The sequence below is a fragment of the Dermacentor variabilis genome, chromosome 4 (assembly GCF_050947875.1).
Source record: "Dermacentor variabilis isolate Ectoservices chromosome 4, ASM5094787v1, whole genome shotgun sequence".
NCBI classification, from domain to species: Eukaryota; Metazoa; Arthropoda; class Arachnida; order Ixodida; family Ixodidae; genus Dermacentor; species Dermacentor variabilis.
The window spans coordinates 91833621-91860232 of NC_134571.1; positions in this window are offsets into that span (position 1 = coordinate 91833621).

Below are 26612 nucleotides of genomic sequence, written 5' to 3' on the forward strand. Positions count from 1 at the left end.
AGAAATCGGAACTCTTACTATTTCGCAAGTCTTGTCAAGGAGTCCACTACCTAACTGCTCTATACGAACTTCCCATCGCCCTACACACAAGAGACGGACATCAGATTCCGCAAGTCAACCACATACGCATTCTTGGGCTCCTAATCGAAGCCACCGAATGCCACGGACACACGATCAAACACTTAATCGCCAAAACCGAAAACATGATCAGGCTCATCCACAGAATCTCGGGGCGCAGGAAGGGTCTCTGGTAAGATAACCTTCGGCGCCTATACCACGCGTTCCTTATGAGCCGCATTAATGACGTCGCCTCTGCCCACAACTGGACGAAAATAGAGAAGACGAAACTAAACACACTCATGCGCAAGAGCATCAAACAGGTCTTGGGCATTGCACAAAGAGCAAGTACAGCGAAGGTCGATCAGCTAAGCATGCACAACAACATCGACGAAGTGATCGAAGCTCAGACTATGGCGCAAATACTCCTCGTCCAAAGCCGGTAGACTAATCCTAAACGAAGCCAATGTCTCCCCTTCTCCCTATCTCGAGCACGCGGTTACCCTACCGCGCAAAATTAGAGACAACTACAAACTCTCACCGTTTCCCAGAAACGTCCACCCACAACACAACATGGGTAGCCGGGCCCGCGCCTGCGCGATTCCCTACCGCACCGACGTGGATCGTCAAGCCACCGCATTTGTGGACGTGGCCCAGCACGGCAGCACATCCACTTTCGCGATAGCAGTCGTGGACGGCAACGGATCGTTATGATCATCCGCAACGGTTAAAACGACCACCAGCGCTAAAGCAGAACAAATAGCCGTAGCCATCGCCATGGCAGACCCCACATTTACTCATGTCTTCACGGACTCGCGTGCCGCAATTCGGGCCTACGGAAGCGGCAACGTATCTAAAGTGGTAGCGCGTATACTACTAGCGTGCTCAAAAGAGAGCGAACGGTGCCTCTCCTGGTTCCCCGCTCACATGGGGAAAGAGATTCACCCGCAAAAAGCTAACCTCAAAGAAACGGCCCACGACCGCCCGCGAGAACTTGCCCGCCGCGACAGTCCCACGGCCTCCGACAGGCTGGACATTCAGTTTAATGACCCGCTACTCACTTACCAAGAAATCACCTCGCACTATCGAAAAGGCAGAACCCAATACCCGCTTTCGCACGCCAAACTCAAACGCGGGCTGCTACGTTTCGAATGCTACAAACGAACTCGTATCCGTCACGAGGCCGACTAAGTCGCTACAACTGACATTCCGGCAAATTGCCCAGACTGCCCAGAACTTTATTGCTCACTCTCGCACATGCTATGGCAATGTACCACGTTACCAAAGCGCCCTCTGTCCAGTAAGCCCGGATGGGAAGAAGCCCTCAAAAGCACGGACCGCAAACTCTAACTGAAGGCCGCCCAGAGGGCCCAAGAACTGCCGGAGCGTCACCACATTCTCGTCCCGACTTGGGGGTCGCCTACGGTTTCGGCCGGAGAAGTTCCCCGCGTGGAATCTCCGACGGCTTGAAACTCCTCAGGACCTCAATAAAGTTCTTGACTGACTGACTGCCGCTCTCCTGTGAACGGGGAGCGCGTTTGATTGGGCTTTTCAAACAACGCTGCTTGCGTCATTGCTTTCGTAAATTTGATGTCAGGAGAGTGGAATAAAAACAATTTGGAATAGCTTTAAGTTATAGGTCCCATAGTTCATGAGCTGGTCTGTACGGAGAGGCGGACATTACTTGCAGAAAAAAAAATGCAATGTATAATCGAATAACTACCAGAAATTCACTAATCACGTTCTTAACTAATAACAGTATCGCACATATTTCGCTTTACAAGTTATAGCCGTGGGGTTTCCAAGGCGAATCAACTTGGAACGAATTCTCAGGATGACACCAGTTTCGGGTTATTATTTCCCGAATTTTGCGGAGAAACGCATTGGCGTTCCAGTTACTTTCTAAACAAACCATATTCCTTACGAATTGAAGCACAAAAGTAACTGGCATGCCAATGCATTTCTCCGCAAAATTCGGGAATTAATACTTAATAATTCCTGTACCATATAGCACAATTCTAGTCCATAAGTTTGTCTACTCGAAGGGGCGGGTATTACTTGCAGAAAAATTGAAATCCATAATCGACTAATTTCCAGAAATTTGCTAATCAAACTTATGACTAATTACTGTATCGCACATATTGCAGTGCTGGAGGCGGATCCACTAGGAACGAATCTTCAGAATGACACCAGTCTAGAGACATCAATTCCTGAATTTTGCGGAAAAAATTAGTGGTGTTACAATTACTTTTGCGCTTCAATGCATAAAGCGACGTTTTGTTAAGAAAGTAAGTGGAACGACAGTGCAATCTTACCGCAAGGTTGAGGGCGCATATTTCGTAAATGATGTCATCCACAGAATCCTTTTCCAGAGGATATGCCTTCCAGATTCACCCGCTAGAATTTGTAAATGGCAATATATGCCATATGGTAGTTGGCTAAAAACTTAACTGGTATTTGTTTGTTAATTAGTCGAGTATGCATTTCAATTTCTTGTTCATGTAATGTCCGCCTATTCGAGTAGAGAAACTCATGGACAAACTGGAGAACTCATGGACAAACTCATGTGCTGTCTGCCACGGGCAAGCTTAAAAAATTTTCGAAAGTGTCCGCTGAAACACCCTGTATATGTACATAATAACCATGGTCTAAAGCATACATAAATGCGCTTCTTGAAATTTTCGCTAGTTACTCCCTTCGCACTAAGACGCTGAAAATTGTTAATGCTCTAATAGCGAAGACTATTTCACGGGGCATGAGCTTATGACAAATAATTAATTTCCTCACCCTAATACCGAAAAACTCAATTCTCGTCTATGCGTGCGCGCCGTAATCGAATCAACAGCACATACTCCATCACTTGGTCGGCTCATTAATTCATACACGTAAAAAATACGAATAAATGAAAAATAAGAAGAACGCGGGAAGCGCGGCAGAAGCGTAATTTTGGTAGCTGAAAAATCTTTCAGCCGTCGACGAGAAAGTGATGGCTTAAATCACGCTTAGTCTCGCCGAATCAGACCGAAGTACTCTCAAATTAATTAAAAAGACGAATTCTGCCTTCATTCGACTGAGAATCAACGCTTCCACGTGCCGCCCAACCGGTCTAGAAGGGAAAGAAACAGAGGAAAGAAAGAAATAAGGCATTAAGAGCCCGCATCAAGCAGGCGCGGTATAAGTCAAGACCAAGTGTGAGATAAGCTACTTACAGAATTCTCTTCCTCTCTTCCGAAGCCCGCAAACTAGACTGGTGCTTTGCGACCGTACAGCTCTTAAAGCAAAGCAGGAAGCTGTCCAATTGGTTCGAGACAGGAGCTAAAGAAAAAAGAACATCCGGGACTTTGTACGGAAGAAACAGAAGCTGAGGTTTCTGACATTCCAACTTCGTTTTGGTTTTCTTTTTCTGTTACATATATCCTACTTTTTTCTTCTTCTTTGACTGCGTTGACTCACACGTCGTTGTCTTCCTGTGTTTTGCTTCCAAATTGCGGACTATGCTGATTAAAATGGTTTTATCCTTCAATTAGCGATAACGAGCTTGGAGCGAGCATCTGACGTTAATGCTTCTCGTTCATTTTTTTTTTCTCTTTCTTTTTCATTGCTCTTTTTTCGAATCTGGAGAAGAAGTACGTACTGGAATGTTCGCCGAGCAATAACCTTCCTTGAAGGAGCTAATTAGAAGGCACGAAACAAGATGACAAATAGAACAGCAGATTCAACTTAGCTTACCTCGCGGTCACCTTTTCCCAACGACATCTCAAAGCAAGAGCACGGGTCTCAACCGGTTGTCAACCGTGACACTTTTTCTTGTTTTTTTCTTGCACATATAAAGTGTAAAAACTTTATTTTCCCACTCTTCTTTAGCTCCCGGAAACGACATGCAGCTTGTAAGACGTTAATAATGAATTTCGCCTAATTAGCTCCAAATTAGAGGCGCGGTTGAATACTTTAGAAAACCGCGCTCTCGCCACAGTGAACGTTGATCAAATGTATAGGAATAGAATCTCGTCGGGTCAAGTAATAAATGATTTTGCGAAACAGGAAACAAAAAAGCCTGCGCTATTTCTTTTTATTTCACATTGTCGGCAGTACTAAAAGCAGACCAATAAATAGACAAGCGAATGTCAGGATTAAAACTGCAGTTACCGTTTCAATTAATTACTTCCGCCGGAGGTGAAGCCCAGAATTTCACGTCTGCCAAACTATTTATTATGCGGAACCTGCGCTTGCTCATTTGGTTGACTTGCATGCAAGACAAATGAATGTCACTAGCGACGCCCTAGTCCCGTCTACATATTATCATTATTTAAATTGACGCATACAAAAGCAAGCAAAGGTTTTGTCTAAACGGTTCCTATGTGAACAAGAAATTACATCTCTTTGTCTTGCACTTTTCACTAATATTTACTGCATATAAGTTGGCTTGCGACGTGCAGGCTTTCAAGCAACTGCTACATTAGGGGCGAGAAAAAAATTTAACGAAACCGCATTCCGGCTATGCTGAGGAAAGCGAGGCCTAGTAGTCAGCTAGGCATCGAAGTTTAAGGTTCTCTAGCAGTGCTCTCTCGATGTTGTATGCCGTCACAGCTGCTACGGCGCAGCGCTGCTGAGCACGTGGTCGCAGGTTCGATACCAGACCGTGGCGGCCACTTTCGGTAGAGTTTCAAGTTTCAGGCAGTCAAAAATTATATCGGAAGGGGTAATCTTGCTCTGTTAGAGAGCAAACTGTTCATTCCTTACTGGGCCGAGCAGCGACGTTAACAGCACGCTTGTTCTCTCCACGATGCACCAACAGATCCGTGCGATATAGATTGTTCACCATATGTATAATATCAAGAAAACGCGCTGCCCTGAGCCATGAGTCTGAGGTGAACGGCTTGCGTTCCCACAGACCCTGTATGATGATGCTATTGTCCCGAATGCATGGCATCTATAGTATTTTCATAGTTCGCGGGCTTTTTTCTGCTGAAAAAGAAAAAGACACGTTGGTATACCTTGCTGAAGAAATGAAACGACTCATTTGACATCTCTTATGGTTTTCTACAACTATATAATTGATACTTCGACAATTAGAACAACAACTAAAATTTGATAATTACGCTTAATAAGTTAATCGGATGTCAGGAAATAATACATTACTGGTTATTTCTCGACTGAACTCAGAACCACATTCCTTTGTTCTAATTCGTGTGCAATGATCCGGCTATTTCTTAAGCTCGGTTCACGATAGCTGGGACAGACAGACAGCATATATAGTAGTGAAGCATACATGCACGCTACGCCGACAGCCGCCGCCTGTCACCGCTGCGCAAGGACAGAGCTGTTGGCATTGATTTATTGTGACCCCGCCCTTATCTTGAATGCTCAGTTCTGCGAATAAAACCCCACATTAAAATTAGTAGAGGAACCAAGTAGCTTTTAAAACTGCAGTTCTGTGTCTCCGAAGCTGCGCTGTACTCGATGCAATGACCAAAGACGCCAGCGCAACACCACTTGCAGATGCTACGAGTTGTCACCTGTTCTTGTGTGACGTGCCAGCAAGGTCCGGCTTTCTTCAACGCCACCGGACGTCCAATGCTGGCTTCTCCGTACGACAGGGTGAGTGGGCTTACCAATTGAGACGTGAGCACGACACTTAAAGTCGTATTCTGCCTGACAGACGTAGCAACCTGCACTACCGCAACCGAGAGAACGACGTCAGAACCTTGTCCACGTCCAACAACGCCTTCGCCAAGGTTTTCGGCTGCCCCACTATACGGAATATTTGAGCTGAACGTCTTCGAGGACGCGGACGGCCGGCCGGTAAGAACTTTAAGAACTATATTTGGGACGTCTACAATGGATAAAATAAAGAGTACATTAAAGGGAATAGACGAAGACGCCTTTAATGCATTCATCGTCAAGGATCCAACAACTGTCTCTAGTGTTCGCTAATTGCACCAAAGCTTCGACGAGCTTTGCAAGCAACGCGTTTTGGTTCGACGTTCCTCTCTAAGAGATAAGTGACTCGCTGACGTGGTTCTTAACAATTAGCAATGACCAGTCCATTTTTCTGCGGCAGATACCATACATCCCTAATTATAATCATCAGCGGCAGCAGTAGCCTATTTTCATATCCATTGCAGGGCGAACCACAAGGATGAACTGGTGGGTTAGTTGCTTATACATGACTAGAACACAGCGCACAATAAATCGACAGCGACTGACAGAGTAACAACACCACAAAGCGCTGACTGCCACTGGTTTATTTCATAACCACAGGCAAACAGGAAAACGCGCAGTAGTGGAAGTGGTCTTTTCAGCACCGGAAAAGTTATTTAAACTCCGCAAGAAGGGCAACTCTTCCGACAGTCAGAATAGAAGCTGCACCATCCGGCACCAGCGGCCAGATCATTCCATGCACAGAAAAGGTGGTCTACTAACAACCTTGCCCTGTGGCAGAGCCTATATAGATCGGCCAAACTGGCATATGTATAAATGGTAGGTTCAACGAACACAACAGCAACGTCACTACTGCCTCTAGACACCTAGGTATTACATTGCCGGGATTGCAAATGGCGTAAGGAAGAGTGAGCAGACCTCAATTCTGCGCAGGCGGGCCCAGATGAACACGCGGGCAATAGTTGAAGCAGGCGAGATTTGAGAGCTCAAAGGGCCCCTCACCAGGACTGGCCATATTGATCTGACAAGCGCGGAGCATACATTGCGCGATAACGATCGTGTCTGCAAAGTATTACATCTCTACGCGTCGCGGAAAGATCCGAAATCTCAAACCGAACGCCGTTTTCTCTTCTCTTCGCGGCCGCTGCGCTTCAAGCCGGATGATGACATTCTCGTGTGCCTGCACCCCAGCAGGTCTACGAGGCCGCCAGGGAAGTCAACCTCCCGGTTTCGTCGTGGGAGACGCCCACTCCGTGAGAGCCCAAAGCTCTCGTGGCCTGCAGGACCTTCAATAAAGTTGATTTCCTTCCTTCCTTCCTTCCTTCCTTCCTTCCTTCCTACGTACCTGTGTCCGCCGTGTGACACCGCTATAGTGGTGGCACGTGACTTCGAGAATTAATTAAGACAACATCTGTTACCTGTACGATATGTTGTTTGAATTGACGAATTGAAGTTTAGAGAAATAATAAAACGCACAAACGGGATGTCTGCGTGGTTTTTTGTTTTACTTTGCACCGAAGCAAGAGAGATGTACTTCCGCTTCGTCTGCTTGTTCCCACGGTCGTGCGGTCACATGCGCAGGTACCGAAACTATGCTATTTTCTACCGTGTTCCAGCTCGTGATCATGCTCTGCGATCAGCTTGTTCTGCCTCAGTATTCTTGTAGCACTGAATTGTACCGCTAGGCATGTTTCCTTGTGCACAGCGCTCAAAATCGTGCGCCTCGCGAACGAGACGACGGCTCGCGCGCAACGCCGTTAGCGAAGTGCGTAGCGCCGAAAAAGAATGAGGGCGGTGCTTATGAAGTACGCGTAGCCCGATCCCCGAGGTCCGGTATAGGAGAACGCAGGGAAGGAATTTCGCTTGCGGAAGCTAGACAGGGCGAGTGCAGAGACCGTCTTGCTTGGCAGTGGAGCCCGCCTGCTGAAATCATGGGTTGGCGGCACTGAAATATTTCTATCTCGGCCATTAACGAGCCTATTTGGATAATTCTTGCACAACGCTCCGTAGAGGACATGTAACAACTTGCAGCGTATGACCAAAATTTGCTATGGAGCCTGGTGAGGGGCCCCCTAAAGAAAATTGCATCAGTGTGCCGTCGGTGTTAAGTGATAAGGAGCGCCTCTTTTTATGCAGAGTGGCCCAATACCAGTTGTTTCAAGGCTGCCGCTTCATGTGGGGACTCGGTCTGCAGAGTACATCTGTAGTACAGTATTGCTGTTGTTTTTGTTTTGTGTGTGACGTGGCTTTCATTCGCACGAGAGTTTTCTCTGCTATCGAGGAGGGGGTTCGCGTGTCTCCTTGGCTTTATTGTTTGTGCACGCGCGTACGCGTCGAACTGTACATTTACAAGCGCTTCGCGTGTCAGTAAGCCCCAGTTGCAATCGGAGCTTTGCGATGTCGTTATTCTGTCAGTCCCTGGCGATTTATTGTGCGCTGTGTTCAGGTAGGTTCATTTGATCTGCTTTTACGTTTGCTATTTCTAGGTTGGTCTGGTGCCTCTTGACTAATTTTGCTCTTTCTTTCTTCAAATTCAGAGCAATCCTAAAACTCACTAACCCATAATCACGGCCCTTTACCGTGCCTAACCCTTCCACATCCTGCACTGTGCTTGGATCGGTACAGAGTATGAAAACTATGTTTTGTTTGGCAATTAGGACTTTTGCAGGTCCACTTACTGTTACTCTGCTTCCGCAATTATAATATATACATATACGTATATCGCAATCGCTCTCTCTCTCTCTCTCTCTGAAAAGAGGACTTTTCAAGTTTAAGACGGATTTACGCAGCGGATGCTCCTTGGCGGCATCTACAATGCCAGTGCGAGGCGGGGAGGAGAATGCTTTGATCAGGTCACCAACCATGCCTCAACCATCCGCTGCCAACCGCTCCATCGTCTTCACACAACCGCGTGACACCGGTACCTTTTCCGGCTCTGACAACACCGACGTCTCAGATAGGCTTCAACTGTAGAAACGGGCGAGCAATAGCAGCAGCTGGGACCCGACTCTGATGCGATATGATGCTGAACATCATATTTTACAGGGTGGGCACGGCACAAGTGTGGTTTCTGAACCACAAACAGGAACTTACGAGCTGGGAGGTATGCAAGAAAAAGCTCATCGATTTGTTTGGCAAGCCCATCAGACACCGTCGTGCTGCGCAGAAAGGACTTGCATACCGAGCTCAGACTTGAACCGAGTCCTATGTGACATGCATCCAGGACGTACTCGCGCTTTGTCGCAAAGCCGATGACACGATGCCGGAAACGGAGAAGGTTGCGCATATACTCAAAGGTATCGCGGATGACGCGTTTACGCTTCTGGTTTTTAAGAACTCATCCACATTCCAAGACGTCATCAATGAATGCCGACGCTTTGAAGAAGCAAAAAGTCGCCGCCTTACTCCGAACTTCACAGGTCTTCCGAACATGGCTGCGACGTCTACCTGCGAGGACCTCCATATATATAGCGGTGTTTCTTCAAAGTTCAACACGCAGGGCACGACATAAAACATACAGTAAAGAAACGACGAAAACTTAAAGTTTTCGGCTGGTGGACCAGCCTTCGTCAGAGTACAGCAACCTTTCTTTACATTTCCGTACATTACCTTTCCTTTCCTGAAGATTAGATAGATAGATAGATAGATAGATAGATAGATAGATAGATAGATAGATAGATAGATAGATAGATAGATAGACAGACAGACAGACAGACAGACAGACAGACAGACAGACAGACAGACAGACAGACAGACAGACAGACAGACAGACAGACAGACAGACAGACAGACAGACAGACAGACAGACAGACAGACAGACAGACAGACAGACAGACAGACAGACAGACAGACAGACAGACAGACAGACAGACAGACAGACAGACAGACAGACAGACAGACAGACAGACAGACAGACAGACAGACAGACAGACAGACAGACAGACAGACAGACAGACAGACAGACAGACAGACAGACAGACAGACAGACAGACAGACAGACAGATAGACAGATAGATAGATAGATAGATAGATAGATAGATAGATAGATAGATAGATAGATAGATAGATAGATAGATAGATAGATAGATAGATAGATAGATAGATAGATAGATAGATAGATAGATAGATAGATTCGCGGGCTCCTTTAAACACACTTTTATGCAGCTCGTATTGAGCAGCAGAAAGCTGTATCGGGAGTTTTCAATGCAGTTCTACAATTTTCTCTTTTTCATCTAGTTATAATATTCGAGAAATTGAATAAATAAGTAAAGTAATAATGCAATTAGGCAGAATGCCAAAAATAATCTGAGCACCTTCAAGCGAGGTCAAACAACATTACTTTTGTTCTGTCCTGCTAAGTGGCATTTGCATATTTTCACAGTTTGGCTCAAGTTACGTAAAATTCCCAGTATACAGACGGCTGCTGGAGCACGATCACTTACTTTTTTCACGGGCCTTCGTGGTAAAAAATACGAGAGACACTTGGTAAGGGTATCGCGCATCTAGTACCGGCTGACTTCTTTTTCTTTTCTTTTTCTGGTGATACGCTGCTGTGATTTGATTTTTGCTGTTGTCTGCGAAGTTCTCCCGCAGGCAGCGACGCGTGGTCTCCGAGTCATGTCTGGAGTCGTTCACGCAAAACTGCACTCGAACCAATTATGCTTCGTGAGATGCAGGTTTCGAAAAGTCGCCTGAGTAGAGCGCGAAATAAACGAGAAAAAAAATAATATGAAGGACGTGCCTAGAGAGATGAACGCCTTTTAGGGGGGAGAAATGAGGGGGGGGGGGGTCCTTACTGAGACTTCAGTAAGAGGTGGAACCAGAAGACACAGAGGAACACAGAAGAATAAAAACGCCAGATGCGTTCATTCAAGCATGCCTAAACTTCCAGAGTTTGGATTTCGTTCCCAGCCCGTCAAGCGCTTGAGTTTGAAATTCTCTGGCGGGCGGTCTGCCGAAGAACTCCATATAAGCTAGCGTTTGGCGGGTGCCGCATAATTCCATAGTTTGCCTCCTCCCTCATGGTCTCAACCTTTCCCCACTCTTTTGTCGCTATCTTGAATGTTAATTTGATTTCCTTTTCAGTTCACCGGCGCTTTTCCTTTCTTCTTTTTTTTGTTGGCCTCGTCGCGGAGCATTGTCCTGGCTGGAGTTTAATACCTCCTGACCTCTCTCTTTGTGTGTTTTCTTTTAATTCAGCCAAGGCATTGGATATACGGACGCCGCGCAGTCAGCCTCAGCTCACTAAGCTAGCCTAGTGTGGAAAGTGTGACGTAACAGCAATAAGAGAGAAGAAGCAAAGAGGATGTAAAGGCCTACAGGCAAGGGCAACCAGAGATAGACTGGTTTAATACTCTGAATTGAGAAATAAAAAAGTTTGATGATCACAGACATGACGAGGACGAGAGAAACGGATAGAAAATGGGACACTGCCGGGAGATGGCACGCAGTAATATCAAAACTGGAAGATACCCATGCTCGCCAGTACTTGCTGACTGTGTGCATATACATTTGTAACTGATTTCTTAGCCCGTACTTTCCTTCGGTTTTTAAGAGGAAGCTACCTGCGCCTCTTCCACCCGCTTTGAGAGTAGTGGCTGCTGTCTTGCTGAGTGGACAACTTGCGTGTCTTGTGTTGCCCTGACCCTCATTTCACGACGCATACCCTCTACAGGGGCATTGGCCACGCAGTTAAAGGGAGGAGGAGGAGGAGGAGGAGGAGAAAAAACCTAAAAAAGAAAGTAAGGCAGAGCAGGCAGGGCAAAGGGGGAAGTTCAGCAAATAATGGAGAATTAGACTAATTTTAGGTCACTGCGAATGTGCAAGTGGGCAAGGGCCCACTTGTACTAGACACAATGTCTGTACAGCGGCTATGTTCCTATGTGACAGAAATGTATTCAGATCTGTGTAGTACTTATCTGTAAATACACCATTAATCAGCAGACTTCCCTCCACAAGCATGGTCTTCGTGACACAGACAGCTGACGAGACAGGCTCTGCTCGTGTCACCTGATACTGCTGCTACCTGGCTAACTCGTTTAGGGTTTCATCAATGCGTTGATTCTGCGTCTTCTTTTTTTTTATGCTTTAGGCCTGTACGTAAGATTTAGCTTACCTCCTTCTTTGTATATTTTTGTATTCTTCGGAGGTTTGCTGGCGGCTACAATATTGCGAAAGCGTGCTCTTTAGGAGCTAAACTTCTCATTTTGTCACAGTTAATAAACAAGAGCACCGTCAAAGGCGACCGCTCTGATCGGCGACGGATGGTCGGCTTTATCAAACACGGCACACGAACTGCATGTACATGAACACGACAAATTCAAATCGAATCGAATTGCCAGGCCGAAATGCAGTCTAGTCGGACTCATTCAAACGGTTTGGGTCACCAAGCTTGCGAGGCCTTGCATGACTTGGTCGAACCGCTTTGCAAAACAATCTACCAGTGCGGTCTAGCTGGGTCACCTAATGGAAAGCTCTATATTATTTTTCATCTGCTCTTTTATTGATTCACAATTTTCGTCATTTGCCAACAAGTATATGAGGGTGTAAAAACAAAGTACTGAAATATTCAGTCACCCGATTCGGAGGTTTCTATTATATCACAAATGGTATTGTTGTTCCATCCTGAGTAGGACCCGAACGGAACTTTAGCTTTTCCTTAAGTAAACAACGGCTGTCTAAAATAAGGTCGATGACCTTATATATATATATATATATATATATATATATATATATATATATATATATATATATATATATATATATATATATATATATATATATATATATATATATGTATATATATATATGGGGCTAACTTTGCCGATACTTCTCGCTATGATGGTAAGAGTTTATTGCACTTCCTGCGGAGAGTACGCTGTGAAACAAAAGCATGCGTGTCCCATTCTTAAAAAGCACGAGTTCATCATCATCTACGCATTAGCGAGTGCGTCATGAGCAAAGTCTTGATGTTTTTAAGTGAGACAGAAGTCCTGGTTAGAAGGTGCCCGAGAGCCGTCGAGCATTCTTCCAGTTTATGAAGTGCCGATCGAAGCCTCCATTTTATTCCCTGAAATTTACCGAATACTGGAATAAGGAATGTCACTCCGACGTGACAGCATTCTTTTCTAGACAAATACTAACCAACTGGGTGTCCACGCTAGCGTTAGCCTTCTCCTAAACGAAAAGAAAAGAACAGAAAAAAAAACGTGGTGCAAGATACGATTATAAGAACTACAGTGTTCGGTTTTCAGAGTTCAGACGACTGAACACCGTAGTTCTCATAATCGTATTCTGCACCATGTTTCCTTTTTCTTTTTCTATTGATAGCTTCTCTATTGTTACCTGCGACGCCTTATTTAGCCGTGCTTTGTGAAAAGTGATAGGCTTCGACTGAAAGCTGGGCTTCACTGCAAAAATTTTTTATCCGTAAATTTAACCTAAATATCGTGTCCCAGAGGTGTCACTTGAAAGAAGCATATGTTTACGAAGACAAAAAACTTACTTTCGAAGTGCGGCACGCGGTAAAAATTATTCTCTCTCTCAAGTAGCCTGCCGTCGCCGTTTGCAGTTTAAGTAAGCAAACACTTGAAATCAATAAACAGTATCCGTACACGCATACACGTGCAGGGTGCATCTCTGTCTGAGTTTTCTATTAGAGCTGATAGGAGCTTGCGTCGATGTTAGAGTAGCATTGAGTTATCAAGTGGGAAACAAAGCCGACAGCAGGAACTACATGACGTGTGCGACGCGTAGAACTCACAGCCCCCTATCCAACGTTGATCGCGTGTGGGAAGCGCGCTGCTGGCAGAAATGGTTTGCGTGTGCGTCTAGTTTTTTGACGCGCGAAAGCTAGCACGATAGTAGCGTTAGAGTGTGAGCTGTTTGGGGAAACAAAGTAAGATGGCAGCAGCGCCCTTCGCGAGCTTAGAAATCGCGTGGGAAAGTAGCACTCGCTTTCGACGCGCGGAGCACGTGGTTTTCTGCAATCTCGTTCAGCACAAAGGCAAGCAACACATTCATCAGCTGTGGGCTTTGAGGGTCCGACCAGTTGCAGTAAGAGGTAAGGAGGCAATATTTGGCTGTCTTAACACAATTCAACAAAAACATATATATGAATTGAATGAATTGTGGGGTTGGATGTGCAAAAACCATGATTTGATTATGAGACATGTCGTAGTGGGGGACTCCGGGTTAATTTTGACCATCAGGGGACCTTTAACGGGCCCCGAATGCACGGGACGGGGAAAAAAATATTTATATGTAAGCAAGGCAGACTGTGTGCACAAGACCGAACACCTCAGGCGGCACCCCATTTTTGTATCACGCAAACGGTGTACACTATAGAGAGAACGATATATGAAAGCCAGAGAATTTAACCAGGACTGAGCCCAATCGGCGACCTTGCATGGAAAGAAGGGAAAAGGGGAGGAAAAGATTTAGAGAAGGAAAGCAGTCACGCGATTATGTGCACTGGTGTAACCGACGTAATAAAAACGCTCTGTTACAAACTGGCGCTCAGTCATGTTGCCTGCAGGAATCGCAGCAGCGCCTTTGTGGCCTACTGCAGATGTGAATAACGAGGCCGTTGTTCCAAGATCTTGTCCAACGAGGAATTTCTTCCGTCTAACTGGTCTATAGCCGTGCGTGTGCCAAACCTTTCATTTTCAAAGGATGAGCAGCAGACAGGCAGGCGTTCTGTAGCTTTCTCGACAACGCATGCACTGTATTCGGCGCCATCGGTCATTCCAATAAATAAGAAAGCATTGGTGAAATCAGCGCCGAAGCGTAAACAGCACAGTACTGCTTCACTTAACGAAAGACAAGGTAACAGGTACATTTGCAGAGAAAGGTCGAGTGAACGCAATCGATAGCGAATGATGTCAAGTGTGTTCAACTTCTGCAATGGCAACTCGTGCGCTATATTGCTTATGTGTTGAGTTGCGTCCCTCCTCAATAAGCGTATAGAAACAAGGTTTCTTTCTTTGTGTGCTTTTCGAGCAGCTTCGTCGACGAGGTCGTTGACGGGAGATACCGCAATGATCCGGCAGGCACTGAAACACGATGTTCCGTCCTTTCGTGATGCAGCACGTGGTGCTGCATTTCTCGCATCTGTGACGTGAGTTGTTCGTAAGACTCGCGACAAATCACTAAAAAAGGCACTGCAGGGCCGCGTTTTAGTAGTAGAACATTGTCCACTGATCAGCTGGTTGTTGGTGAATATAATCAGGTGTGCATCATGTTTCAAGATTAGATGGCAGGTGGGGTCCTTCCCGTTTCTCAGTTTGGCCCTTGTCATTGTGCAATCAAAGTTATAACATATAGGGGTAGGGTGCGGTGGACACGTTAATTCCATTTGTCGGCTATATTCATTTACGTGCAGAATGTCTAAGAAAAAAAAAAGAAGAAAGCTAACAGTGTGGTCTTAAACTTTTTAAAGCTAAGTAACAGTGTTTTACGATCGACACAGTATAGAAAGGGTAGTGCGCACGAAATAGTTACCTTCCTATGTTTCATTACCAGCACAAGAAATTTCCTGTAACTTACTGTGGAGGAACTCTCAATTGACAAAAACTTAACTCTACGCTTGGTCGAAATCCCGCTGCGACTGCAAAGTGGGTTAACCGAATTATAGCTAGAACCAGGAAACCAGTTGCAGATAGGTCTAGACATAGGTTTGCAGATAGGTCTTTCCCGTCATATCCAACCACAAATGCCCATTTGTCATGTACCATGTGGTTAAATAAAATCAAACTGAAAATTGAAGACATGGTGGAAATTAGCTTCCACTGATTAATAGTGGTGGAAAAATTGCTCGCGCTGAAAAGAACAATTGAATCATCGCTCTATCATTTACACAGCTTTATTAAAGCCATAACACTTGTTAACAGCCCCCGGTATCGCTGCGACATCCAAACAAGCGAGCATGTTGTCGAATACTTGATTGATTTCAGTGCGATAAAGTAACATTTCTCGTATATTTGACGTTACGTTGAAGAGAGGGCTCTGGATTCATAATGATCGCCCGGAGCTTTCCTTGTACACACGAATCTCGCAGGATTCTTTTTTTTTCCAGTTCGGCCCCATCAGAATAAGGTGGCCGGGGAGTCCAATTAATATCATCAGGCTTAGCAAAAGAGCATGCCCTATGCCATCACTGTGCTTACCACGGGGTACGATCCGACCAATCAGCTCAAAAGTGGTGGAGTTCATCCAATCGTCTGAAGAACACAGAGGCTGTATCTACAACTGCCTGCAAACATTGATCCCGCTGTCAGGGTTCACCCACTGACTCGAAAGTGAAGTTGATTCAATAGTAAAGTGTTGCCGTTCTAATGGCGCGCTAATGAATGTACAAAAAAAAGCGGTTCTTATGTATATAACTAGGAAAAACTTTTCTATTAATTTTGCATACACTATAGGTGGCATACATTTGAACAAATTGCATATAACTTTTATGTGTTAATTTTATAGCAACAGAAAATTCAGTAGATATGGTAACCATATCGTAAGTGCTTCTTATAGCATTCTTGCTTTCGTATTGTTTCATTAGATTGTTTCAGTGTTCGGTTTTAGTAAACTTGAATATTGCTCGGTAGTATAGAATAATCTTGGCATTGGTTTCATGCAGAAAATAGAAAGAGTGCGAAGCAGATTTGTTAGTATGCTCTCCGATAGGCATATCGGTGTTTCCTATTACTACAGTTACGTGGGAATTCATGGCAGGTATAACATGAAAACATAATGTAAAATTCGGAACTTGGTACTTTTACACAAGTGTACTATAGAAATATAGCATTTGTCTTTTTTTCTTACCCTGTTCTGTTTTTCTTTCCGGGACAGGTGATATCGGCAGAATCATGCGTTCAAAGTTAATGAAGTTTGAAATCTAGGTCCTGCAATTCAATTTTAGAATGTAGTTAACACTGAGTAAAAACAAAAATGTTGAAGTTTTCATAAATGACACCTCTGTATTTAAATCTAGGATTAAATTATTCTTCGAAACTATATGTATTTTGTAAATCTTAGACTTATTTCGTTTATGTATTTCGACATGATATCTTATTGTGTCGGATTTTTTTTTCATTCTGTGCCAAATTAAAATGGTTATTGTATGCTGTTTTGGGGTACATAAATAAACAATTCAATGGAAAGCATTAACCAACCTTTACCCGTGCCTCCGCCATTATGACCGCTCTGGTCCAGCTTGCGCTTATCGTGCGAATTTCTTACTTTTTTATCTTCGTCATTCGAAGTTGCGAGGACGGCGCCAGACGAAACCATGCGTGAAATTTTGGGTTTATCATCGTAGACTGCACAAACGCAAGCACCCTGGGCCACACATCACGAACATGACAACAGCGCCATCTGCATCCAGGTACAAACACTGCATACACTGCAGAATTAAGGAACGTCAGCGCGGCGAACTTCAGAGGCACCACCTCGCTTTTTGACATCATCTGGCTTGCATGACAGTGCTCCAAATGTTGTCGTACGTTCGTGTTCTTAATTTTTGTTTATTTCTCCTTCGCTGGTTACGAGGTCGTTGCACCTCATTATACCTTATCCTTGCATTAGGGTAACCAACCGCAACGATCTGAAGTCGACATTCCTTTGGTTAGCCTGGCTTGCGTAGCTAGTTTTCCCATTTTCCTCTCCGACTGTGAACGCGGCGTATCAGAGCTGGTTTACTCACTGGCAGACAAGCAGTGTGCATCTAGTATAACGAGCTTCGGAGCCTGCCGTCGGATGTCGCTTGTTAGCATCAAGTTGCTCCCTGTGAACCCTTCACGTACGCTAGACGTTTCTTTTGCGACTCGAAGACTTTCTAGACGCCATCCTTGAATCATGTAGCTAACATGTTTGCAACGAGTCAGATTTTCTTCGCACGCTTCCGCCAAAGTGCGTCTCGAGCTAGGGCCAATGAAAAGCCAATCTTCTTGGGTTAAAAGTTTTGCCATGTCGCCAGTTGTGAAAGCCGGGGACACGAAGCGTTTTAACAGGATGGTAACGATCTATGACATTGCGAACAGGAAAACTAAGTATTTCAGAAAATAAAAAAATACGAACTTCTTCCTGCTATAAGTTCAGTGATTCCGAGGCGCACTCTTGTAAATCTCTTTTCTGCGATACGTCTCATTTAAGTCAGGCAACGACGATAACTGCATTCTAAAGGCGAGCCATACTCTCTGCCCAACTCTTCGGTTTTGACTCTCCGACGAGCCATACTCTCTGCTCTCCGGTTTTAAGAGGCCGCCCCCACCTCCTCTAGCAAAAAAAGACAAGAGAGAGAGAGAGAAGCGAATACCACCGTGCTCTGAAGACGCGAAATAGCTGTGGATCAAGTTACGCCAATTTACTGCGCAATAGGCATCTGCAATGGACCCCGTATTGCTCGACAAACTTTTTTCGTTTTCCTACTTCGTGTTCCTTTAATCTTTTCGCCCACGACGCTTCTCTCTTGTGCGCCTTTCACTACACATGGGGCGGGGGGGGGGGGGGGGCTAACAGTGGCGTCATCTTCAGGGCTGACACGCGCTGCCGGCGCAGTCGCCCTCCCCGAGTATTCATTTAATGCCTTCAAAAGGAGGTAAGCATGCAGAGGGCAATTCACAGACGTGGTCTATTCACAAAATACAGCAAAGCCAGAATCTACGGGCGTTGCAACGGGGCATGCCAAGATGTTTTCTTGCTTCAAAGAAGCGATCGTCGAGAGAATACCGTGCGAACTACATTCGTGCTGTATGCTGTCTTAATATCCGAAGCCAATTACGACTCAGTACAGCGGTTCCTCGGATTCGTAGCGAATGACTGCGTATGTGCGTGTAAATACTTCAATGCGCGATGTTTCGATTTTGCCGCGATCAGTGCCACCATTGTGCTCACTTTCTTTCTTTCTCTCTCTCTATCTCTCATTTTTTTTTCGCGGAGGTGGGAAAGGGAACTAGTGGGGAAATGAACATTTCTATTTGAAGTCGCCCGAGAAATATAACAAAAATCAACATTGCACATTGGAGGAAGAGGCGGTCATCACACGAGAAAGTGAAATGTCTCCCGTGAAGCTAACTTAAACAAATCACTCACAGCATTTGACGTTACTCACTTGTAGGAACTGCGAAATCGAAGTCGAGTATTGGTGAAGTCGTTGCCACAGGAGCAAGCCGTGACAAAGATGACGATGTTCGCCATCTGCTCCTTGACTGTCCAACACACGCTGCGCAATAGACAATTCAAAAATGAGCTATACCCAATTGATCTCCACCGACCTTTCACACTAGTAAAATTGCTGTGCTCTTGGCCATCAAAAACACCACAACAAGAAGCCTTGAAAGCACTCGAACATTTATTTGAAGATACTGGAGCATTAAACTTGCACTAGGTGCCACAATGGGTACAGTTATTGTAAGCACAACACACTTCCATTAATTTGTATGAATATGCACTTCATTTGTTTTACGTGTGCTTGTGGTCTAATACATGTATTATGCTCATCTTCGTGCACCCTGTGGGATGAAGCCCAGTTCTAACTGTTGTGTCTTGGTTACGTTTATGTATGCCTGTTCATCATGTACCGCATCGCAGCCTTGTGTACTGCTCGGAGCTCATTATACGTGTGTGTGTAGGGACTCCGCATAGTGTGTTGCGCAAACTGCCCCACTTTTCGTATTTGTCTCTTCCATTCTTCCTAGGACCATACATAGACTTCACGTACTCTCTTATCTAACTCCGCTTTAGATTTTCCGAACCTGTGATACTTTCTTATTTTACCATATTCGTACTATTATTGCTATTACGTGAAAATAAGTTGCTGTCAGCATTATAATTGACCATCTTTTTTTTCTTTTATATTCATTTCAATAAAAGAAACGTTGGTGAAGTCATATTGTTGCACAGTAGCTTGTGCCGCTATATCATAAAAGCCAGAATGTCCACAACTATCCAAGACAAGCCACTATATCCACGACTCGGAGAGGGCGCCTTCATTCTACACACTGCTTCGTATAGTTTCCCCGGGAGTGTCACACTTTGTTCCTCAATTTCACGGCACAGTGCGCGCCGTCAGCACCACGCTCTTCAATTTTTCTTCACGCAGACAATGCAGGGCGCGTATATCGTAACGTTCGATTTCAAGTTCCATTGCGCCTATAACGCGACGCGCCGTGGAGAAGATGGCAGGGATAGCGGCAGCGCGGCGGTGAGCGAGTCATGTCTGAGCCGATGACGGAGGGCGAAAAAAGAAGGAAAATTGATGTAGTCGGCTAGTCAAGGTGGCTCTAAGAACCAGTTGACGGTTTTGTCGCGCTCACTGCTTAAGTGCTGGCAGTACTTTCCTCTTTCACTCCCCGTTCCCCTCCCCACGTGTAGGGTAGCAAACTGGACTCAGTCTGGTTAACCTCCCTGCCTTTCCGTCTTCCCTTCTCTCTCTCTCTCTCTCTCTCTTCCTGTTGCTTGCGTCGTGCAAGCTCCTGGTAGCAGACGACATAGCGCTGCGCTGTGCCAACTCATTTACGCTTACGATACCGCCTCTCGGCTGAGAATGAAAAAGAATGACAATAATAAATTACTTCTGCCTTGCGTAAACGCCCGGAACCAAACGTTTATACTTTAGAATTTGGTATATGGTTTAGTTTATACTCTTTATTTATTCAGCAAACAGAAAAATTCTGCAGTTTCTCGATTAACTCGTCATATAATGACGTATACACTTCAGAGGTGGCACCCTCTCATTTATTGGTCGCGTCCTCCCCTTCTTCCACCACCGGCTTGAGAGTGGCACATCTAGTGACGTAAGCGGCGAAGTTCACGGTTCGTTTTCCGAGCCGTTATAAGATTACGCCCCTGAACTCAAGCAAAAGCGCAGCTGCTGACTCACGCATGCTGAACACCTACAACCGCCAAGCAGCACGCTTCGCATATCGAGCTAAATAACGTGTCTACAAAAGACACAAAAGGCCCAGAGGGCAGTCACGCGAAGATGACGCCAAATCCTCTCCTTTGGCGCGGGCGGTTCAAATTGAGAAGCAGCAGCGGGACCTTGTACAGCATTTTTTTAGGCAGAAAAATTGATATAGTGGCATACAGAAATCGATGATAGACTTCTGGCTGCACACTCTGTAGATCTAGCTCGACTTAATACTCTCCTTCAGTGTCGCTTAACGAAGGTAAATAAAGACCTATAGAGAGAACTGCTTTTTAAACACATTAAGAGACTTAATAACAAATCAACCGCGTAAATCTGAAAATATTTATCGAAACTATACAGCCTGTGACTAAAATGGAAATTTCATGTAGTTTCGTTGAAGATGCGCGTACTATTGCAAATGCTTTTAACAATTACTTCCAGTCTGTTTTTACGCCTACGCAGCCTTCATATCTACCACTAACAAACAACGAATCCCAAATGCCAGACGTAACGATATCAGAATCTGCTTATCGTACTGATTCTACAACTTTACGTTAAAAAGTCACATGGCCCGGACAAAATTTCAGACAAGGTCGGCTGCAGCAAGACTGGCCCGCGACAGGGCGTTATGCCTGGTGTAGGTATCTGGACATGTGGCTCTTATCGCATGACGGTGCAAATGTATGCTGCTGGCCGAGCGTTGCCGAAGCGACAAAGCGTCTCAGACCTTGTTCGTCCATCACACAGTTGAGAGCAGCACAGTTACAGTGCGCAAGCGCCCCGTCATGTGGTATTTTTTCATATTTCGCGGGCTTTCTTTTGAAGGCGAAAAAAAAATGTGGTTTTACGTGCCAAAACTACTTTCTGATTATGAGGCACGCCGTAGTGGAGGACTCCGGGAATTTCGACCATCTGGGGATCTTTAACGTGCACCTAAATCTAAGTACGCGAGTGTTTTCGCCTCCATCGAAATGCGGCCGCCATGGCCGGGCTTCGATCCCGCAACCACGTACTCAGCAGCCCAATACTATAGCCACTGAGCAACCACGGCGGGTGAAATGCTGTTTGGGATCTGACTGCTGGTACGATCTGTTGGGAACTCGGCGCTGACGCCCGTGGTTGTACCTGGGTCGCAAGCCCCAAGGGTAGCGTTGGCCTGGCGGCCTGGGGTACAACTGGAAGCATCCGAAGGTCCCGGCAAAGCATGAGTCGACTGGTAACAACGAAACAACTTGTTTATTTTAACATCGCAAAGAGTTGGCGGTCAGGTTTGACCGTAGTAGAGAGACGGGAGAGCACTTCACTCAACTGAAGAAATCGGAGCCCTCCTTTTGGCGTCCGGGGGCAGCTGTTTTTATACTCTCGCAGTTGAGGGCAAGAAGGAACCCCTCAAAAGACGAGCACGTGAATGTACAATGGGCTAATGGTGACGCACACTGTCGTGGCGCTGCGCACGATCTCGTAGCACCCTGTCGTGGCGCTGCGCACGATCTCGTAGCACCCCGTCGTGGCGCTGCGCACGATCTCGTAGCACCCTGTCGTGGCGCTGCCGGTCGGACACAATGACTGTAACGAGAAGATGGTCCCTGCTTTGGCATCGCCTGTTTCGGGCACAATGACTGGAACGAGATCCCTGCTTTGGCATCGCCTGTTTCGGGCCCAATAACTGGAATGAGATCCCTGCTTTGGCATCGCCTGTTTCGGGCACAATGACTGGAACGAGATCCCTGCTTTGGCATCGCCTGTTTCGGGCCCAATAACTGGAATGAGATCCCTGCTTTGGCATCGCCTGTTTCGGGCACAATGACTGGAATGCGAGGAGGATCCCTAGGCGGTCGCATCGCCGCAGACGCGCCTGGAAACACCTGGCGATGAGTGTTGCGGCGACGACGATCGGGCCAAAATGTCTGCCGCCCCGCCGCAGTCGCGCCGGCAAAACCACGTGTCGCAGGCGAAACGCAACAGACCGCCCCGCCGGGGGAAGGAGATCCCGATGGACAGGGGACTGCATCCGCTGTCCGGAGGGATGTCGCTCGATGATGCTCATAACCGAAGTCGGGCGTCCCTTGACGTTTCTTGAGCGCAGCGCACAGAGAAGGCCTCGTTCTCTCGTTCAGGTTCGCACGGGACACTGCAAAGTGACTTCGGGAGAGTTCACATTTTTGTTCTCGTTCCCGGCAAGCGTTAGAACTACGCTGAAACTCAACCGCTCAGTCAGCAAGCACGGCACAACCCTCACTAAGCCCTGCCAGGCTCTTTCCCCTTTTTATACCACTGCCTAGTTCCTTACAGTAGTCTAGCATCACTCAGAACGCGTCCACAAATTGAAAAATTGCACTAGAAAGCATATCATCACTTTGAAACACTAAACAAAAGCAATATGTTAAAAAAAATCCTGCCTCAGGAAGAAAAACATCAGTAACAAACAATTTTGAGGCTGATTCCTACGTTAGGGGCTTCGACTTAAGCCATCGGCGTTACCGTTGAGACTCCCCTTTTTGTAACGCACCTCAAAGGAATATTGTTGTAAAGCGAGGCTCCAGCGCAGGAGGCGGCCATTTTTGGGAGAGATGGTCTGCAGCCATTGGAGAGGGCAGTGATCCGTCTCAATGATAAACCTCGAGCCGGCTAGATAGCATGACAATTTCTGAACGGCCCACACGAGACACGCACACTCTTTCTCGGTGGCGCTATACGCCTGCTCACGACTGGTCAGCTTACGACTAGCATACAGGACGGGGTGTTCTACTTCTCCATTTTCCCGTTGGCACAGTACAACGCCCATGCCTCGCTCACTAGCATCGCACTGAACAATGAACCCTTTTGTATAGTCTGGCGATCGTAGCACAGGCTGGCTTGTTAGGGCACTCTTTAGGGCGCTAAAAGCTCTTTCCTTTGTCTCGTCCCAGACGACTGTTTGAGGCTCTGTCTTTCTTAGAGCATCCGTCAGGGGAGCCGCGATATCAGAGTACCTAGGGATGTACCTCTGATAGTAGCCGGCGACACCTAAGAACGACCGAATATCGGTCTTTGTGCGCGGTTGCGGAAAGTCTCGCACAGCGGCCACTTTTATTTCAGAGGGGCGGCGACGACCCTGACCAATCACGTGACCGAGGTAGACAACCTCGGCCTGTGCTATCTGGCACTTAGGAGCCTTGACTGTCAAGCCCGCTTCGCGCAGGCGGGTTAGCACTGCCCGCAAGTGTGTCATATGCTCAGACCAGGATGCGGAGAATATCGCTACGTCGTCTAGATACGGTAAAGCGAATTCTTGCTGTCCCCGCAACACTTTATCCATGAGGCTTGAAAAACAGTATGGCGCGTTCTTCAAACCAAAACTCAACACTATAGGACGGAATGTTCCCATTGGTGAAATGAACGCCGCATACCTACTAGCCTCTTCTGTAAGTGGAACCTGCCAATAACCCCTGACAAGATCTAGGGTGGAAATAAACTGAGCGCTACTAACTTTCTCAAGGCGCTCCTCGATGTTAGGGATCGGATAAATTTGATCCTTAGTGATGGAATTAAGCCTGCGGTAGTCGACGCAAGGACGAGGTTCCTTGCCCGGTACCTCAACTAAAATCAAAGGGGAGGTATAATCACTCTCACCTGCCTCAATAACACCGAGCTGTAGCATTTTCTTTACCTCAGCCTCCATAATATCGCTCTGGCGGGGTGACACCCGATACGCCTTGGATCGTACTGGCTCTGGGGAGGTAAGTTCTATATCATGAGTAAGTACAGAAGTCCTACCAGGCCTCTCAGAGAACAGACCTTGAAACTCTTGTAATAGCTGGTGTAGTTCGGTTTTCTGCTCAGGCGACAGCGGTGCTTTACTGATAAGGTCACTAATGACTTGACCGGTGTCTTCCCTGTTCGTCACTGAGCCTAGTCCCGGAAGCTCGACCGGAAGCTCTTCAGGAACGTTTACCATCATGCACACCACTGCTTCCCTTTGTCTATAAGGTTTGAGCAGATTACAGTGGTAAACTTGCTGTGCTTTCCGCTTTCCTGGCAGACTTACCACGTAGTTAACGTCCGACAGTTTCTGAACAATTCGTGCTGGGCCCTCCCACTGCACGTCTAGTTTGTTGTTTAGCGATGTGCGCAATATCATGACCTCATCGCCAACCTCAAAACGACGGGCCCTGGCTGTCCGATCATAATAAACCTTGGCCCTCTGCTGGGCCTTTGTCATTGCTTCACCTGACAACTCCTGTGCCCTTCTTAAGCGTTCGAGGAGCTTAAGTACGTACTCCACCACGACTGGGTCGTCGCCCCTACCTTCCCATGATTCTCGAAGCATGCGAAGCGGAGATCGAAGCGAGCGACCGTACACCAGTTCAGCTGGCGAAAACCCCGTAGCCGCATGCGGCGCGGTCCTTAAAGCAAACATCGCCCCAGGCAGACACAGCTCCCAGTCAGTTTGATGTTCAAAACACAAGGCTCTCAACACGCGCTTCATGACGGAGTGGAGCTTCTCAACGGAATTCGACTGTGGGTGGTACACTGAGCTGTGTAACAGCTTTACCCCACACCTTTCGAGAAAAGTTGTCGTCAAAGCGCTAGTAAACACTGTGCCCTGATCTGATTGGATTTCCGCAGGGAAACCAACTCGCGCAAATATGGACAGTAGTGCATTAACTATCTCAACTGAGCTGAGTTCTTTAAGCGGCACTGCTTCAGGGAACTTTGTCGCTGGGCAGATCACAGTCAAAATGTGTCTGTACCCCGTGGCTGTTACCGGCAGAGGTCCCACAGTATCAATAACGAGCCGTCTAAAAGGCTCCGTAATGATAGGTACCAATTTCAACGGCGCCCTTGATTTGTCCCCTGGTTTGCCCACCCGCTGACAAGTGTCACATGTCCTCACGAAATGGTCTGCGTCCCGAAAACACCCTGGCCAATAGTACTCTTGCAAGAGACGGTCCTTAGTTTTCTTAACTCCTAGGTGTCCGGACCACGAACCCCCGTGTGACAAGCGCAACAGATCCTGACGATAGCATTGAGGCACGACCAGCTGATCGAACTCCACTCCTCTGCGGTCTAGATACTTCCGGTACAGGACTCCCCCTCTTTCCACAAAACGCGCAGTTTTCCTGGCGATACCTTCTTTGACATTGCAGCGCACGTTTTCCAGGCTGCCATCCTTTTTTTGCTCGGCTATCAAAGCCGACCGGCTGACTTTTAGCAACCTATCAAGTCCGTCTGACGTAGGCGCGATGAGCAAATCAGTAGATAGCTCTTCTAACTTTCCCGCGTCGGGCGTTTCCTCTCCAGTATCTGGCGCCTTTAACGTTACAGACTCAAGTCTATTCAGTTCGGGCGTGCTCTGAATATCAGCTTGCTGCGCCTCTGACCCTTTTTCGTTGTTTGATAACGTCGGCCCCGCAACTACCGCCTTTGCAGCGAGCTCCCGAACCTTCGATCTGGTTAAGGCCTGAACACTAGCTTCACCAAACAAAAGCCCCTTCTCGCGCAGGAGGTGATCGGACCTGTTTGAAAATAGGTACGGGTACTGGGGTGGCAGCATAGATGACACTGCGGCCTCCGTCTCAAGCGCTCCGAAAGGTCCTTCAATAAGCACTTTTGCTACCGGCAGACACACGCTATGAGCTTCCACGGCTTGCTTGATCCATGCGCACTCGCCCGTGAACATATGGGGTTCTACGTAAGACGGGTGAACTACATCCATCGTAGCTGCGGAATCGCGAAGCACTCGGCACTCTTTCCCGTTCACGAGGAGGTCTCGCATGTAAGGCTCGAGAAGCTTCATGTTCTCGTCAGTGCTGCTTATTGAAAAAAACACAACTTTTGGTGTTGTTTCCGGACACTGCGCCGAAAAGTGACCCGGCTTCTGGCACGTATAACAAACGCCCGCTCGCCTCATCTCGAACCGCTTTCTGCGTTCGGCTTCGGCTGCCGTCTCTTTACGTTTGGTCGGATTGCTTTCACTCGCATCCTCACTACGCGTGTCCCTCTTTGCTCT